The sequence below is a fragment of the Dermacentor silvarum genome, chromosome 5 (genome assembly GCF_013339745.2).
Source record: "Dermacentor silvarum isolate Dsil-2018 chromosome 5, BIME_Dsil_1.4, whole genome shotgun sequence".
Classification (NCBI taxonomy): Eukaryota; Metazoa; Arthropoda; class Arachnida; order Ixodida; family Ixodidae; genus Dermacentor; species Dermacentor silvarum.
Window position 1 is genome coordinate 28,240,573 of NC_051158.1, and position 18,870 is coordinate 28,259,442.

General features: G+C 45.5%; 1 protein-coding gene across 1 annotated transcript in view; it reads left to right on the forward strand.

The window, feature by feature from the left end:
* LOC119453184 (diacylglycerol lipase-beta-like) overlaps nucleotides 1–18,870 on the forward strand; it is an 82,963-nt gene that overhangs the window by 36,857 nt on the left and 27,236 nt on the right.

The following is an 18,870-nucleotide window of genomic DNA, read 5'->3' on the forward strand; positions in this document are numbered from 1 at the left end:
CTTACGCTTGCGAAGCGCATCATTATCATCAGCTTGCCGGCGGAGTATCCTCACGAGGGTTGTTTCTGTTGGTCTTGTTGTCTTTCGCGAAGGTTGTCCATGCGATATCCTCGCTGACGACGTCGTGCCACAAGCTACACTCTAAAACAAGTTTACGCCCTTTGGGTCGCATCTTTCCCCCAAACAATAAGTGTCATCTGCCTTGCTTGCGTTCCCTTTCTTGAAAACTCATCGCTCGTTGCTTTCCTGCCAAGAATGCTGTGTCACGCTGATAACGCGCTAGCCTTTCGTGACTAGGAAGTACCGGGCTCGCAGCGTTAAAAGGAAGGAAATGCGGACAAGACAGATTGTTGTCTGGGGACAAGATACGACCCAAGGGGTGTAAACTTTTTTTAGATTGTATACATCATCGAAGCGACACCATGATGACGCATATGCCTCCTCGAAGCGACAGAGATGGCAGAATAGGCGGGGTCTGGCATCGCCCTGTATGCTGAGCACGGGGACCACGGAATTATGTTAACGAAGGTCACGCATGGCGGCACGTTCTTGCCAGACGGGGTCAGCACACCAAATGACCTGCCAGAATATCCAGGTTTTAAAGTCAAGGGGGAAGGGGTTCAAAGGAAGGGGGGGAGGGCTTCACCAAAGTTCACAAAGCTCGTCCCCCCCCCCCCCCACTAGCGCTTGCAGAATAATTAGCCGTTTAGAGAGAGCATGATGAGAGATAGAGAAGGGACTTATTTATTGAATCCTGGAAAGGTTTGCCCAGTGGAATGCCTACTATTGTCTACTCCACGTGGAAACGACGAAAAATGAAATGATACGCCCAATGCGCGTCACAGACGCACATTATGGGCAAGACGCGCCACAACCTGCAACAAACTAAAGTATCTCATTCAGACCGGAGTGAAATGAAGCTATGCGAAGAATGATTGGCTGTGTAGGAACTGCCGGTTAACTGGTCAATTTAATTTAAGAATCAGCTTGGTCATTCCTCGACCCACACACATACACACATACATACATACATACATACATACATACATACATACATACATACATACATACATACATACATACATACATACATACATACATACATACATACATACATACATACATACATACATACATACATACATACATACATACATACATACATACAATTCAACGAGCAGCCAACAGGGAGAGAACATACATTAGGAGGAAGGAAAGTATTAACATGATGAACCATGTGGTAATAAATAATAAATAAATAAATAAATAAATAAATAAATAAATAAATAAATAAATAAATAAATAAATAAATAAATAAATAAATAAATAACGCCAACATGAAAAACTATGGTTCGCTTGTGCTGTCGCTTCAGCGAAGTGTTTGCGTCGGTGTTCCCCCGTGAGTTGTCGATGCATACAAAGATCTTACAGCCCTCCACAAAGGGCCATAAGGTCCCCATCGCTGGCGCAGAGATAGACGTGTCGGTCCTGCTAGGAATACACAAGACGGTATACATACAGACAATAGGGTATAGACATAAACAGGACGGAAGCTCAAGAGGAAACCCCACCGGACGAGGAATAATGGCATTGTGGACACAAAAGTCGAGTTATGCACACATACACGGCCGCGCGATAAAGATGAATGGCGAGCGGACGGCATGCAAATGCTGTTATTGTGTTTTGCCGAGACGAGAACAACATCACATACGGCCGCACCCTACCGCTCCAGGCATGGCTCCAAGCAGTGGGTCCCGGCGTGGCTCCCGGAACCGTCGCGTTTGTAGGCGACCCTGTTGCACAGAGAGAGAGGCGTTTAGCGTAAGGCCCTTCAAACTTGTGTGCGAACTCAAGGTTGCCTGATAAATGCACCGTATTGACGCGCTTTTAACGGGACACTTATGATCAAAGAACCACGCTAGGTCAATTTAGACCGGTGAAGTTTCATTTCGAAACACGATTTTCATTCGTCGCGGGGGAAAAGGCAGACTAGCATGTAAAATATAAATTTCTTTTAGCTGCCTCATACTAACCTTAACCTTCCAACACCGTTGCATTCCTTCTTCTTTCTATGATATGCCTATTACGTCACTTCTTCCCTATTTTTTCTTTAAAATCCTGGAATTTGGTGTTACTTTCTCGGTAATGAATTGTTGTGCCTGTTACACTTTTTTCTACTAAGGATTTATCAATCTGCGGCCGTAGGTTGCATTTTCATCCTTAGTTTATTGGTAAAGTTATTACGAATATGCATTTACTGATTTCATCTCTTGTCAGAGCATGTTATCTTCTGAAATGATTAATGTTACAATGCACAGAAGTTCCAAATCCAGTTTCCAACTACTGACCTTCTTCTGTACACAGCATTTGTAGTTCCCCGTTCTATACTGACATAAAACTACGTTGTAAGCAGCGGGCACGGGGAGGGGGGGGGGGGAGGGTATGAAGAAGAAGTAGAAGTAACGAGGTCAAACTTTTCTTTCGTGAATTTCGCGCCAAAACCTTAGCTCCGGTACACGTCAGTGTGACGTCACGAGTGTTAATCTATTTTGTGTAGGAGTTTGCGATTTGACCAGTCTCGCCATGTTTGCATCCCTTTGAAACAACGTGCGGCTGCTATAGGGCCATACGTCTCTCCTTCAGCGAACACCACATGTTTGCTGACCTGCAGGTGCCATGCATGTTTCATTATACCAACGTTGTTGTTGTGTCCCAGGTAACTGAAAGCAGTTGTCCCTCATTTGCAAGCTCCTAATTTGTTTCGGCGTCCAATTGCGAACAGTATTACATACGTGCGTCGAACAACTTATGTAAGCCTTACTTTTTCTTTACTTTTTTTTACCAAGTGGCTTATGACCAAACTTCACATTTAACTTTGTTTAGAAATGAGAAAACATTCGTAATTCGATTCGACATTCGGACGTCGCTTCTCTTGTATATTTGTACGCGATTTGATTCATAAATTTCGCCATTCGAGCATCCCTATTTGTAAAGCCTCATGACTCAGATTCTCCCTCTATCCCTAGCTGTCTCTCCCTTTTTGCCCAGTGGGGAGCAGAATGCTGCAGAGACAGGCTCTTGCGGCCCACCATCTCCTCCTTTCTCTACCCTAACAAACTCCACCTCTCTTTGTATGTACCACGATTCTTGCAGGAATCACTGGACCAGACAGGGTTGAAGAACCAGACAGTTCGATCTGCCGCTTTCAACACCTTTTCCAAGGTCATATTCCTAAGCGCAACTTCCCTAGTGCAACTTCCCTAGTGCAACTTGTCAAGTTCGCGGGTATCATTTCGAGTTGGGCTCGTTGATTGGTCATCGTCTTTACAAGAGAAAAGCGCATAAATTTGCACGAAGACGAAGAGAACCACGAAGAAGACACGTGCACAGAGTTGTACTTTCAACAAAACGTTTGCTTTGCCGACAGACAGGCTTTTATACTGATCTCCGGAACAATACAAGAAAACCATGAATGGACACTGCTTCTCATGCCGCTATAGCGCATTGGGGGTGGTTAAAAAAAAAGTCAGCTCCTTTTCGCACAAGGCAGCAGAGGCACAGCTTACACAATCTTCAAAAGCGTGTGTGTGTGTTATTTGTATCTTTACCTACGGCGCCAGCAAAGCAGACTGGACACTAAGGACAGACGACACGACACGACATTCTCCAGTCTGTTGATTTCTGCGCGCGCTGTGTATACAAGTAAATATGCAAGTGTATGTCGACTTGCCCAACTAACTATATATGTGACTTGTTCGTGCCTTTCTTCGTCTTCGTCAGATTTCTGCGCCGTTCCCCTGTGATAATGCTTCTTAACGATTCTCGAGCTCGAAGAGTACCCAAATGACGCGTGCAGCGCTTGCATTGCGCAAGAGCGGGCGCGTGACCTCCTATAGCACCAACCTCGCGCCGAGTCGAAGGCTGTGAGAGAGCGCGATCTCGCGCGCTAACCATATACAGGCAAAACCGTGCGACCGACACGTGTACGACCGTCGGATTGTGGGCTACAATGGTCCGCGGCCCTTGAAATTCTAATTAGCTGGGCTGACTCGGTCAGCACGAAACAGTCAGTCGTGGTAGCACGCAGAAGCGCCCCTGCAAGGACGCAAAAATAAATTATGCAAGAATATTTTACAGCGAAGATGTTAGCCTCTCGTTGGTTGGCAACTATGCAAAAAATATTTTTTTCCTGCACAAATACTGGAACACTCTCGCAACCCATTTACTTTCTTGAACATGTCTTAGTCGTTCTTCGAAATTAATTTTGCTCTGAGCTTCCCTCACCTCAAAACTTGTCAAGCCTAATGCGTAGCGTTGCATGTGAACTTCTCGGACGGGGCTCCAACTATATATATACGCGAGTCATATGTCACCCTGCACAGCTTCATTAGTAGTCTTCCCGTGAGCGCCCAATGCGAGGCGCGTCCCACTGACCATTTGTTGCCATCGAGTCCTGATTGCACCCCTGACTTCGAGCAAACAACCGCATTTCCAAATGTAAGTCCGAGAACCATTATACCTTTCCACGTACCACGGAAAACCTCGTACCATATTGTATCCCCATAGCGCTCTGTGTTTCGTTATGGCCGCATTTCTCTTTCTCTTTGCTAGTATCGTTTTCCCCCCTGTGTTTCCATATATCTATTGCCTACGTTTATCCACACACCAAGGTATTTGCACTCTTTTACCCGAGATATTTTCTGGCCCTGTGAAATTGACACTGACTGTTCACTGTTTTCATCGAATACCGTAAGACCTGACTTTTTTAGCGCTAAATTTCAATCCTCAATTCTCACCTTCCCGTCCGCGAATACTAGCCAAACCTTACATATCACTCTGCCTGTTAGCAAGCAACACAATGTCGTCCGCATAAAATAAACCTGGAAGCTGCTGCTATACTATTGTGCCCCCCTATTTGTATGATAGATTAAACCCGCGTGTACGCATTGGCGCGTGTGTGTCCTTTGATGTTTCTTCTTTCTTTTGTTATGTGTTTTCGATTCGCTTTGGGGCACTGAGCTTCTATTGGGTGGTATCCCTGTTCCCACTCCTGCCTAAGGCCTCCAAAAATGGCCGGCAGTATATAATAAATAAATAATAAATAAATAAATAAATAAATAAATAAATAAATAAATAAATAAATAAATAAATAATAAATAAATAAATAAATAAATAAATAAATAAATAAATAAATAAATAAATAAATAAATAAATAAATAAATAAATAATATATTGTTTCCCTCTAGCGCCCTTTCCATCCTTACCACGTACATCACAAAAAAACAAAAAACAAAAAAACAGCGAAGATAAAGGGCACCCTGTCTCAGTCCCTTGGTGATATCAACTTTCTCCTCGCTCCTCCTCCCTTCCCATTCAACGCAAACGGCATTTTCTAGATAAATCTCCCTCAAAAGCTGTATACAGTCGTTGTAAAAGCCTTCCCCTTCCAGAATATCCCACAAAATGTTGCGGTCTACGTTGTCATACGCTCCGGTTATGCATAAAAAAGCCACATACTATAGCGGTCTCCTTTCTTCTCTGAATATTTCAATACACCGAGTAAGAACAAATAAGTTATGATACAGACGCCTACCGATTCTGGAGCCATTCTGAAGTTCTCCCAATATGCCATTTTGTTCTTCCCATGCTTGCAGTTTTAGTTTAATCACTTGCATTGCCAACCTGTATATTACCGATCTAACGGTCAACGGTCCACGTATGTGAGTGAATTCTATCTTTTTCCTCCCTACCTTTATAAATTAAATTCTTTCTATTTTGTCGCCAACTGTCTGGTATTCGTCTATCTTGTAATGTTTTTTTTACTGCTTTCAACAGAGCTTCCTTACTTTTTGGTGCTAGTTCATTAATCAGCATAAGTGGAAGCCTCGTCTAACCCTGTGACTGTGCGCTTAGGAATTTGCTCTTCGGCTTTTTTTCCAGTTCAAATTTCTCAGCACAAGCTCCTTTTCCATCCGGTTCTCTTTCATGCTCTTTCTCCCCCCCTAAAAGACCACCTCGTCACTGCCTTGAAATGATTCGACTGATATTTTTCGGATGTAATTTAATGCCGCGTCCCTTTACAGTTTGTATCCATCTTCGTCAAGGATATGTTGTTGTATTGTTCCAGACTTCCTGCCTAATAAGTTAATGTGGTTCCAAAATATTCTAGGTGCGGCTTTCTTTTTCTCACGTGTTTCTGACAACCAACGTTCACTTTCACCTTTAATTTTTAGCTCGAACCTCACATCGAGCCAGTTCGCTCGGTGCGCGCGCAGGTGGGCGGTGTTGTAACGCATACGGATCTTGGCACAAGATTGTGGTTACTCAGCATTTGAGTCCTCTATGATGCGCAGCGCTTCATTATTGCGCTGGATTGGAGAAGACGCTTCCGGCTGGGCTAACGAAAAGCTGAAAAAAAAATTGTCCGTATACGTGATTTCATCCTGGCATTGACGTCCTAAGTGACCTTCGCTGTCGAGACACGCCAGCACCTGTTCAATGAGGAAACAGAGACTGAGCCCCTGCGTGTCTGCCGGTCTGAAAATGCGCATTCGCAAGGCTGCTGCGTGGCAAGATCACTGGTATTCCACTGTAGTTATCGCCAAATTCAGATTCTCAAAGCTGCATCCCCTGTTACAGCTTTTCTCGTCAATGAGGTACATAACTGGTTAGAAGTGAATGAAATGCTGAAAAATGTATTTGAATTACGGTGAGCGCTCCGCGAGTTCACAAAGTAATCGGTGAATTACGAAATTACTTAACAACACGTATATTGATTCCAAGTAATTAATTACATGTAATTCGTTACGCTACAAGTCTGGTTCACGTGACGGCGCCCGGCACTGAGCTGCCTTTTGATCGACGTCCTCTCGCTTGTTTATACAATGGCCGCGGCGGCCACAGGTACAGCTCAGAATGGCCGCTATTTCGGAACTTTGCTTAAAGCGGCAGAGGCAGTTTAGGTGTATACCATTCATGTATCCGTTTCGTCTGCATTGTACTCTTATTGCATGCAAGTTCGCCGGCCGAAGGCGACGAATGTAGCAGCCTCATGTTTGCTTTTACTTTTTACCCTTTATACTCCTAGTCGTTACAGCGGTAGACTTGCACGGCTGTTACGGCCGTGCGCCTGTACGTTGTCGTTAATTGTATACACATACGACAACTTCGTTCCGGAATAGGCGTGTCTGAGTGCGCGCGAGCAGAAAATTCCTGTTTGTGATACCTGCTCCGACCACGGTTGTTTGCTCCGACCGCGTCATTCTAGTCGCCTTCGTTGGTCGTACAACTTGGGAATCGTTTTGTGATTACTTACAGCGCAGGCTAATGTGTATTTGCGTACGCATTGACAAAAAAAATGTTGCAAGTGGCCGTGCGATCGTTCGCGTGATGCTGTTTGGTTCTCGGCGCAAAAAGAAAAACCTCGTGGTGCCCGCCTTTAGCTCCACGTTTGACTTCGCTGCTATATGAAAAGCGAAGATGCTCGAGTGAGACGTGGTTGCTTGAGGGTGACGTGGCGCTGACCCGCACGCTTATCGAAGTTCAACATTTTATAATATTTTGTGCCAGCTGGGGCGCGGTGTAAGGCTGTGTTGTTGCAGCAGGTGGCGTTAGCTCGTCAGTAATTGCCGGAGACGAGACAGGCACCGGCCTATACCTACCTACTGCAAACTGTTTGGAGTGAGGCTAATAATGCTTCGCATTGAAACAAAAGGCACACGAGATAGGAACAAGAAACGCGGAGCAATTAAGGCCAAGCGCTTGGCCTCGGGCTGTGAGAGTTTACGTCAGCGCTATCGGCCTAATTGGTCATGTTTGTGTATTGTGTGCGCTCTCTTTATAGGACGTTCACAGAACAAAGACAGTGCTGGAAAGACCCCGTTTTATGCGATAGTAATTTCTTGTAACCACGCGTTTGCGAGTTCTCGTATGATTATATCTCCCCCCCCCCCCCCCCCCCCCAATCACACACACACTCAATGGCGTGCGCGTTTGCTCCGCTTCTGGTGCACTAAGCGTGAATTCGTATACTGGACTTCTAGACGACGATGCAGAATGTATACTAGAACTCTAGTCTACGCGTACTACAGATTTAGTATACGAATTCTAGTGCACGTGTACTGGAGTTCCAAAAAGGATGCAAAACGTACACCTGGACGCGTATGCTGTAGAACTCTAGTATGCTCTAGTATGCTCTAGAATGCGTATACTAGAGTTCCAAAAGCAATGTAGAATGCATACAAGAGCGCACACGAGAACTCTCATCGACATTCATTCCTTGATAGTAGTGGTGCAGAACTTTCGGAAACAAGAGTTAATCACGGAGAGAGCAGTAGCTCCCACAAAATCAGTTGCAAACACTCTCTCAGTTTTTAGAGTGCAGTGTTAAATTAGTGGATTCTAGTACCGTTTGTGGAGATGCGGCACACACCTTCTCCGACGAATTTGCCAAGAATCATAATGTATGCGAGCATTTTTATGCGACTTTTTCTCTTTCCAGCTAAGAAATACTTTGTGTTGAGCAAATCTAACGTCTTGACCATTCCGAAAGTGCCAAGTTACTTGAAAAGAAATTCTCCTTTGGTCTGCCTTTATGCTCGGACAACGGACGGGCGTGTCTGACCGGGGCTCGAGTTACCGCCGGAAATTACCACCTTCTTAAAAGGGCACTAAAGAGCAACGCTAGATCAATTTACGCTGGTATAGTGACCTTTAGAAACATCTTTCGCAGCGCTCTGTCCTGTGGTTCGTTTGCTTTGTCCTATGTCACGAGTTTTTAAAGCTGCTGTTTAACAAGATGTGCCAAACCGGCCCAAGCGAAACATATATGCTGTTAACCTTCGCAGATGTATGCCAATCTGAGCAACTAATACAATCAGTACAGCGAAGCTATCTATAAGCGAGTCAATCCACATCCTTCGTTGGAAGTAGTAGGGTTCTGCTTGCTGGCTGATGGGACATCGGTGATGATTCATCACCGACGTCCTGGTTATATGCGGCCGCTTCGGGGCTACCACGCAGGTTGCGTTGCTGTCAGCTTTCACTGCCGAAGGCGTAGAAGCTCATAGTTGACTTCCAACATGGAGCTATTACTCTCCTAGCCAGTGTTTTGAATTTCGCTCCTTAACTTCAGAGCCTCTGACGACAGTGACGTCATGTATATCAAGGAACTTTCTCGTATTACGGCAGTTCGGACGCAGGGAATGCCTACGAAACCCTGCGAGCCATCGGTTCCTTCAGAACGCAACGCAGTCCTTCGTTGCGGGCAAACAAGCGACTAGACCCGAACAAGCGCTTGCAAACGCTGTCAAAATCAGTGACTCCACAGTGACGTCACAGAGACCTTTATATTCAACCTTTATATTTAACAACACTATAAAGCAAGAAAAAACCGTACACATATACTGCTTCTCATGATATGTGTGTACTATCGCGCACTGGCCGTGGTTTCTAAAAATAATAATAATAATAATAATAATAATAATAATAATAATAATAATAATAATAATAATAATAATAATAATAATAATAATAATAATAATAATAATAATAATAATAATACTTTTATTACCAATAATAAAATCAATACATTCCTACAGGCCTGCCAAAGCCTTCGAAGGCTTGAGCGGCAGAGCCTTGCAGGCAGCAAAACCATACACGGTACACTAATAGATAAGCAGCGAACTCGAGTATAGCATAGGAGAAAAGTTATTAAAAGTTATACAGTGTCTATGAAAAGAGTTTCCGTTGAGCATAATTAAACACAGAAACACAGCAATGCGTGTGAACAAAATAACCATAAGATAATATGTAACCATACACCAATGGTGCTAAGAAATTGCACAAGCATATGCGTGAACACAAGCAATAACGGTAACCAAAAAGAACAAATACACCTTTAGAAACAGATGCAGGTCTTTTTCGCACAAGGCTACAGAAGGACAGATGACACAATTTTAAAGCGAAGCTTTAAAATCACACGAACTTTGGCGACCCATGCTGCTGCTGCTGCTGCTGCTGCTTGCTGTTCGCTGCTGTTGTCTTCTTGAACTAGCTCACATGCACATTAACGCACGGCTTACATGTAGCCCCAGCTGTACTACCGATACAAATGTGCGGGTGGCCGGCTGTGCATGTTCTCAACAGAATCACGCAGTGCGATAACAAAATGCACCTAAACATCCTCACCTGCAGGAAATATACGCCTTGAAGATCCTTTTCATGCCTTCTGTCAAGCGAGTTGGCGACTCTGCTCGGTCGACTTCTTGCCGAGCAAGGTGGGCCAGTCATGGAGGCAGGGCAATGGTAAACTAGGCAAATCCCGGAGATGGCGAGGCGAAAAAAGTGGTGGGCACATCTCGGAGGACAAAGTATGTAGATCGCGGTCGCGTAGTGAGCGTATGCGTTTACACGTCTTGCTGATTTTGCCGGGCACACAGGCACGTAATCGCCATATGCTGCAAAGCGTATTGCAGATCATGACCAATTCTATGCGGCATTATAGAATTTATTGTGTCACGATAATGTTGTTGGTCCTGCTGGAGGATCCTGGAATTGCACATTGTTACTGGGAAACAGAACATTAATCGGACAGGGACGAAGTGCAGCACAATTAAGAGAGACAGAGAGCATCTTGCGCTGCAATTGCCGCGACTGTGACTGCAAGCATGCCTTCGATAAATGTGAGATCATTTCTATGTGGAACAAGTCAGCGCCTACCAGAGAAATTATCGAGGCTGCCGGAATTGTAAGTGCGGGTAAAAAAAATCACGTAGATCCAACGCGCATATTGGAATCTATGTGAAGCGAAAGCACGAGGCTGTAGACACGTGAGTCTAAGGAGGGCATAGAATTTGATGGTCGTATTTGGTGTCCCTTTAACTAAAGTTTTGAAGTTTATCGACTCCCATGGCAATACAGGGAAAGGGACTCTTAGAACTGCATTAAGTAAAGCGTGCCACTTTTTCTTTCTTTCTTTTTTTTTTTTCTGGAAGTGTATCGCCAGCTTCTTTCACTGACAAAAAAAAAAAAAAAAAAGAAGTCCACTCTTGGCGTCCCGACCTTGGAGTACGATTAAACGAAACGCTCGGCGGCGGTTGCCGCCAATTTCCGCCTCCCTTTCCCATCCTCCTCGCCACATTTTCCTCCTCTCCCACGCGCAAGTGCGCCGAGATCTCGCCATCACCACCGCGCACGCATCGCCGAGCCGCCGGAATCGCTGCTCTCCTAATGACCGCCGCCATTGTCTTTTCTCGCGTGAGAAGCGTTTTTTGCTTGCTTACTTTGCCAGCGCGTCTCGAGCGGCCGGCACGCGCGCGTAAGCGGTGATTTCATTTCAAGTTTAACCGCGAGGCGAAGTTGCGCAAGACTTTGTTTGGCTCAGTTCTGTGAGTATATATACATACATGCGTGTGAGAAGAAAATGGAGGGGGGGGAAGGGGCGGTTGCTGGGGCGCACACCAGTTGGTACGGACACCAGAGTTGGTACGGACTCCAGAGATCGTACTAACACCAGGTAGGACGCCATAAAGTGCAAGACGAAATAGAAAAGAGAGCTCATATATTAGAACCCTGAAGGAATAAGAAAAACAAAAATGAAACTGGGTAAACGGGGAACTGGAATCAACGAAGAAAGCTTTCGAATATCTACACGGACTCCCAGCAGCTATGCACGCACACACGCACGGCATTAAGCATTACTCGAGAAGCGAGCCTCTAAACAAGAATTTCTAAATACGATCTCTAGCTCAAGCTAGCGTCTTCACAGTGGTCGTGCTAATCTTCGGCAGTTTAGGTGAAGGACCGTTAGAAACCACGCGTTGAATGGGCGAGTCCACCCGTTCTACCAAGGTTGGCTGACACTTTCGTAATTAAATTATCGTGAGCCTTAATGCTTTACCACACTATACTCTCACTATACCGTACTATAGGTGACAGCCTCATAATTAATTGTATAGCTTATCCCACAAGAACGCATTGCGCCTGTGGCATCCGTGCCTCGGTACTCCAAATCCTCGGGGGTCGTCTCGATATATAAACAGGTTAGTAGTAGTAATAAACTTTATTGAATAAACGAGCAGACGATCGAGAGCCTTCGCCCTAGGCGGGAGGCGTCCGCAGTCCAGGTTCGCCAGTTTAAACTAAATTAAGTTCGAATACGGGGTGTTCAGGGTGCCAAAATTAAACACGATGGAATTATGAGGCACGCTGTAATGGAGCACCCCGGATTAATGTTGACCATATGGGTTTTTTTACGTGCACCTAAATTGAGGTGCACGTAATTGAGGTGCACGTGTACCTAAATTGAGGTACATCGAGCGTCTTTGCATTTTGCCGCCATCGAAGTGTGACCGCCGCGGCCAGGACCAAACACGTGACTTCGAGCTTAGCAACGCAACGCCATGGCCAATTGGCTATACCGCGGTGGGTTCTCCAGTTTCAGAAGGTACGACGCATACTGTCCGTAAGTTTCCTACAAAAGCTACTAGAGGGCACTGTGATCGCATATCTAACTACAAAGAAGGTTAGAAGATAATCTGTTCTCATTGACACAGTGTATTGAAATAGCAGAAAAGGAACACAGGCCCCTATGGCTTGCCTTTCTGGATATCAAGGGAGCCTATGACAGCGTAATCCAAAAGGATTTGTGGGACATACTGGGCACTCTAGAGGTGGAAGATGGAGTAAGAAATCTTTTAAAAGATATCTATAAAAGTAACAGGGTGCTTATAAAATGGGAAAACAAGGTATCTGGGCCTATAGAGATACAGCAGGGGCTTAGGCAGGGGTGCCCTCTGTCACCTCTGTTGTTCATGCTGTATTTACAAGGATTAGAGAAAAAATTAGAGAGGAGCGGACTTGGCTTCAACCTTTCCTATTCCAAGCAGGGAGAATGGATTAAACAGTCATTACCAGGACTGATGTATGCAGATGACATTGTACTTATGGCTGACAGCAAGGAAGACTTGCAGAGATTAATGGACATCTGTGGTAAAGAGGGAGATAGCTTAGGTTTGAAGTTTAGTAAAGAAAAATCGGCAGTCATGACTTTTAATGATAATCAGGGCAGCGAGCATAGGATACAGGAGGTTACGCTGGAGGTGGTGGATAAGTACAAATATCTTGGAGTGTGGATAAACAATGGGGCTGAGTACCTAACGGAACATGAAAAATATGTGACGGCTAAAGGTAGCAGAAATGCAGCTGTGATGAAAAATAGGGCACTGTGGAATTACAATAGGTACGAAGTGGTGAGAGGGATTTGGAAAGGGGTGATGGTCCCTAGTTTGACTTTCGGCAATGCGGTCCTGTGCATGAGATCAGAGGTTCGAGCAAGGTTGGAAGTTAAGCAGCGAGGGGTAGGTAGACTGGCTCTGGGAGCACACGGAAATACACCAAATCAGGGGGTACAGGGTGACATGGGATGGACGTCATTCGAGGGCAGGGAAGCCAGCAGCAAGATAGAATTTGAGGAGCGATTGAGAGAGATGGCAGAAAAGCGGTGGGCAAGGAGAGTTTTCAGTTATTTGTACATGAGGAATGTTGATACAAAATGGAGGAAGCTGACCAGAAAACTGTCAATCAAATATTTGGACTGCAGGAGGGGTGCAAACCAGGAAACAGCGGTTAAGAAAAAGGTTAAGGAAACAGAGAGGGGTCTGTGGAAAACAGGGATGCAGACGAAATCAGCACTGGGCACATACCGAACTTTCAAGCAAGAAATTGCCAAAGAAAATATCTACGATAATTCTAGGGGAAGCTCTTTGTTGTTTGAAGCCAGGACGGGAGTATTGCGGACTAAGATGTACCGAGTCAAGTACCAAGGTATAGACACGTTGTGCTGTGCGTGTGGAGAAGAAGAGGAAACGGCTGAACACCTCATACTTTTCTGTAAGGGGCTTAACCCTACAGTGCAAGGCAACGGGGCTGATTTTTTCAAAGCATTGGGGTTTAGGGACAGTGAAGGCAAAATAGACTTTAAGCGGGTAGAAATAACCAAACAGAGGTTATCTGATTGGTGGATAAAATTAAGGCAGGGTGAAATTTCACCCACCACAAAGTACAAATTATCTTAATAGTCATGGCTAGGTGGCGTATGTCACCGCCCGATTTAAAGGGTTCAGCCTCATCCATCCATCCATCCATCCATACTATAGGGTGCCTCGATTTCCGCCTCATCGAGGCACCCTAATATCTACCACACCACAGGAATGATGGGTAGTGCACAAATATAAGACAAATCCACGTACTACCCATCATTCCTGTGGTGTGGTAGATATTAGGGTGCCTCGATGTCCGCCTCATCGAGGCACCCTAATATCTACCACACCACAGGAATGATGGGTAGTACGTGGATTTGTCTTATATTTGTGCCCGTCGCTTCAGACATTCTTGTGGCATTCCCTCCTCCCCCCCCCCCCCCCATTTTTTTTACGCCCTGTCGTTATAAATTTGCGAGCCATTTCTAAACACCGCAAGTCAATAAGCCTCTGCGCCACATACATAATCATTGCGAATTGTTGCATCTATGACGCAAAATGTTTTGAATATGTTAGCTTTGAATGCCGCGAAGCCATTTGAAACCGGAAGGACGAAGTTTAGGCAAGCCCGTGCACTATATATTCATCATTACCATATGCTACATTGTAGAATAATTTACACCCTTAAAGATGAATAAGAATGTAAATCGATCTATAGCTCACACACTTACACCCAAAAGGGTGTACGACTGAGAGTTACAGATTAATTTACACCCTTATTTACATTTAAGGGTGCAAATTATTTTACAGTGTAGCTGAACCGCCATATTTGAAGCTTACTACTACTTGTTATCACAACATTGTGGCTCATCCCATACTTGCACCCAAAAGGGTGGAAGAATGCAAGTAATAGACCGATTCGCACCCTTATTCACATTTAATGGTGTAAATTATCTTACAGTGTAGCTGAACCGCAGTATTTGTAGCTTGTCACTACTTGTTATCACTATACTGGGGGGTATCCCATCCTTACACCCTTTCTGGGTGTGATATCCTGAGCAATAGACAGATTTACACCCTTATTTACTTTTAAGGGGTGTAAATTATTTTACAGTGTAACTGAACCGCCGTACTTGTAGCTTATCACTACTTGCTATCACTGCTGTGACTTATCACTACTGTGGCTCTGCGCACCACTGAATGCCAATTCTTTGATTGTATTTTTGAATAGGCGGGCTTTTTTTTGCAATTCACCTTCGGTTGTCTGATTGCAATGCTCAAATGTTTTGTGCAGCCTGGCACATTTTCTATACATAAAAGTAAACACGTCTGCTTCGAATGAACTTATTTGCGACTGACTCTCCTTCCTGTCCTTGGCCGCTATCTCGAAAAGCCGACGTTCGGTTTCGCCTCACGCGACTGGCCCTGATTGGCCTAGGCCGCGATATCGGCGCGGCCTGGGCCAATATCGCGTCAGACGAAACCGAACGCCGCGGCTTTTCGAACGCGTTCGAAAAGCAATCGCTTGTCGCTTTTCCCTTCGGTTCGCGTCTTAACACATCGTGATGCTTGTAGCCCCCGTAGACACTATATAGCGCCATCTTGTAATTGCCTCTTGTAAACTTCTTGTAATTTTTGTAGGAAAACTTGTTACATCGTCAGTCGGACACTGCGCTTGACGAAGGCGAGGCCTAGACGCAAGCTGACAAGCTGGAAGAACGGACGTTTATTTTCAGTTCCCGTCGCATTATCCTCCTGAGACCCGAATACAACTAGGGGACATAATCGCTCTTCAAGGTGGTTTTTATTGTATAGACTGTTATGTTTCGAACTTGAAAAACAATTTTTAAAATTTGAATATCGCGGTTAGATGCCAAAAGATAAGTCTCCACGTCTCCACTATCTCCATCATCTCCTCATCTTTGCTATGGTAAAAACTGCATTTTATTGCTTAAACGCAGAGATGAAGATGAAACCCCCATACGGCATTGCAACGTTGCTGCCACATCCGGTATTTTCACGCATTCTCAGTGATTTCGAAACACACCTCAAGGTTGCTTTCAGCCGTCTGGGACGACACAGAGGTACAGCTCTATTTAGTGTCAAATTTCTCGAAAGCGGATGGTAAGAATATGAGTAAACCACTTATTTACAGTTACACATGCACCGTACTTCATAACCAGAGTTAATATTTTGCGCAATCACTTCCGAGTGAACTTCAAAAAAAAATACTTTGAAGGCAATGTGCAATGTACTGTACTACAAGGTGTTTAGGAGTGTATAAAGGCAGGTTACCGGGAAAGAGGGAAAGGGAAACTAGGAAAGGGAAGCGCAAGATAGGCCGCCAGGATGGCACGTGTAGTTGTTGGCTTCAGCTGAGCCAAGAAATGATAAGAATACTGCAGCAGTTACAACAGAAACTGTGTGGTGCTTTCTTTCTCGCCTTCTGTCCCCGCCACAAGTTTTCGTGCTAAATACCAGCTAACATGTCGTACCTTCAAGGCTGTAGCTCTGGCCTCGCGAGCTTCGCCTACGCCGTGACGTCACAGAAATGAGAGGAGGAAACTGGCTGGCGCATCTGCATAAACTCACCTCTAGTAGGACAGGCGGTGCATTTGTCACCGCATTGTGAGCTTTTGTCACCGACTATAGTACGCAGACAATGTATATAGATGGTTCGCACTGACGTCATCGGGGCCGCCATCTTGCGCGTCGAGAAGTTTCGTAAGCATGAAAGCGTTGTAAGGGTGTGAGGATGTGGCGTATGTACTGATTTGCACCCTTGTTCTCTTTTAAAGGTGTAAATTATTTGACAGTGTATCGTGAAACTGTAGAAATGAAACCCCCATACGGCTTTCTCCGAAAAAAAAAAAAGACTTCGCGGCTGAAAGGGGAAAAAAAGAAAGAAAAGAAAATGCGACCTCGTCTGGGGATACTTTCAGAGGAATCCTTATGGGTTTCCTTTGTAGCTTCATGTTACACTCGGGTAGATGACAATCTTCCCTTTCACGTACCTCCTCCTCCCCCCCCCCGCCCCCCTGCGGATTTTCGGAGAACTGCATTTGCCACGGTAAAAGGATAATGACATCTTTAGCATGTGCGCACGTTCTGTATCTAAGAATCAGGAACAGTCAAAATCATACGAGTTTCGTCGGGACCGTGCTTTTGGTCCTCGTATGTTGCTGGCAGTACCCTCCCTCGGAGGCGTTGAAACCGTTGCTCGGTTCGCCTCCAAGGTTTTTTTATCGGGCACGGAGCAGCGACATCCAAAATATGGTAATTAGGTTTGCAACTGTGGGATAAATGCACGCATACACACACGCAAAAAAAAAGTAAAAGCTTATAGTTCAGAATGCACAACTTCAAGCCACAAGCAGCGCTACTGGTGTTCGGGACTACGCCGAAGACTCACATCCCGCCCAAGGACCGTGTCGCACTTTACAAAAGCGCAGTCGTTCATTGTCCCACCTGACTGCCGGATAATTATATGGCCACTAGACTTCGCGAAACGTCTCTTAACTACAACGACACCGTGCCGCCTGCCTCCGAGAATCCAGAGGTCACGACCGACAGAGATCGCCGGGTGTAGGCCTTGCGTTTCGGGCCTCACCGCACTGCATTTCACAACGGCCACCGTATAATGGCAAGAGCCTGTAAGGCTCGAGGTCTTTCGCGAGCACCTGACCTTGCGCACGTGGAGACATATCAAACGCATACAGTGCGCATAAGGGACGGCGCCCAGCGTCATGTGCACTGTCCAGCACCGACACTTCCGTATTGTCGCGCTAGTACAATCGCGCTGACGGCCAAGTTTCTTACGCGACACGCTTGACCTTCTAGCTACATTCGCTGCATTCGGCTATGCTGTAAGTGTTATATACCTGTTTTACGGCATAGAAAATGCCGAAGAAGCTCACTTTTTTGGGCTTCCATTGGCCTCGATCATGCGATGCCGATGGCGGCGCTGCGAGCGCAGTTCCGGTGACGTCAGCAAGGGGACTACAGCCCATACTGTAGCCTTTGCCAAGCACGTACACGCACGCACACGCACACACACTAAAAGATGGTGATGATTACGTTCATATTTCTGATTTTTGCAGTTTGTTGTTTTGAGCCATAATCTTAACCGAGTAAGTATTAAAGACCCGTTTATTAATCTTACCTTCAGAGAAAATCCCCGCCGTTCGAGTTTCTTGATTTTAACACGAAAGTGTTTTATGCCGGGGTCCACCAAGACTTCACTGACGTATTTCCGTCACGGAAATACGTCACACGAACATACACGAACATAATACAAAGAAAGAAACCAGAAGAAAAAGTTCCACAAACATGCAAAATTTGGAAATCGAACCCACGACCTCTCGGTCCGCGACGATAGATCGCCGAGCGTTTAACCCATTGCGCCACAAACGCATTTGCAGAAAGCTACACAGACGCGCCTTATATATCTAACACTCCTCCGTGTACCCGCGCTCTTGCTCGGGGCGGTGCCGCCGCCTACGAGCAGAAAAGAGAAGTACTGCATTATGACACTAACGCGCACCGACAGTGAACGCTTCGGTGGTCTCAGCACTACGACGCCTCGATGCCAGCATTCGAAGGGACGCTGGCATCAAGAAGCACTACCAACGCCACCTAGGTGGCGTTCACCGTACTCAGCACAGCGGAGCGTGGCCTCCGCAATTAGCTCTGAAAATGTTTCTGAAGTTGATCGCGGAGGCTGCAATTACGACGCGCTGTACGCGCTGATTTGACTCGGTGACGATTCAGTTACGTGCTTTGTCTTGCGCGTTGTATTAGTGTGTCAGTTACGTGCTTCGTCTTTCGCGTTGTGCTAGCGTGTGCAGCGTAGTGCAGCTTCCATATGCACGACGGTTGCTCATGGTCATCG